This window comes from Poecilia reticulata, unplaced genomic scaffold, assembly GCF_000633615.1.
Source record: "Poecilia reticulata strain Guanapo unplaced genomic scaffold, Guppy_female_1.0+MT scaffold_145, whole genome shotgun sequence".
Taxonomy (NCBI): domain Eukaryota; kingdom Metazoa; phylum Chordata; class Actinopteri; order Cyprinodontiformes; family Poeciliidae; genus Poecilia; species Poecilia reticulata.
Genome location: NW_007615015.1, coordinates 1083961 through 1084877, shown reverse-complemented (window position 1 = coordinate 1084877; position 917 = coordinate 1083961).

The following is a 917-nucleotide window of genomic DNA, read 5'->3' as shown; positions in this document are numbered from 1 at the left end:
TGATTCACTTCCTGCTTGAATGCTTCTGAAATTAAACTCCTAATCGATTTCAGTCTTGATAATGCAGCAACTTTACACACATTTAGTGAGACACACAAACGGAGGGAAATGCTGATATTTAACATGCGAAAGGACAAACCAAACAAACGTATTCACACATTTTAACGGTGCAGCAGGAGCTGCTGCTGCTGCCTCTAATGGACATCACTTTATCTCCCAGCTCTGTTTACCAGTTGAGGCGTCGCTATGATTTGCTCTAATGGTTGCAAGTTTTTGCACCTGAACATTTCTGCAGCTGAAAGGAGCATGTTGTTGCTATAGCAGCTGGGAAATGTGAAGGTTTATTTCATCTGCAGTATCAGTGACTTACGATCAACAGAGACTGGAATGTGATTATTGCTTAGGCAACTTTAATTCTAGGTGACTTTAGAAATAAGCCAATTAAATTTGTATAGATTTATTAAGTAAMGTTTATTTGTAAAGCCCTTCCGTCTGTTTAATCCAGGTCCAGTTAGTTTGGGGAGGTGTGAATGCTAATCGAACTCTGAAACTGACCAAAAAGTGAACTGTGGTCTGCCTACAGACTTCGGTCTGGGTTCGGTTGAAGTGAACTCTGGTTCAGTTTGAATGCATATGTGAAAGCCAAGTGGACTGGAGACTGCTCCAAAAGCAGGAAGTGGACTATTATAAYGCGCTGCTTTCTGCACAGCCTCCAGCTGTAACAAAACTCTGCTGCTCCAGTACTAACCAGGACCAGAAGGCCAGCTCACATCACACCTGTTTAAAATCGTTGCAGTGACTCCCAGCACGTCTCAGGATGGATTTAAGATTCTTCTACTGGTTTTTAAATGTCTTAATGTTCTTGGTCTGTCTTACCTTGCAGAGCTGCTATTACCTCATGAACCCCTGCGGACCCT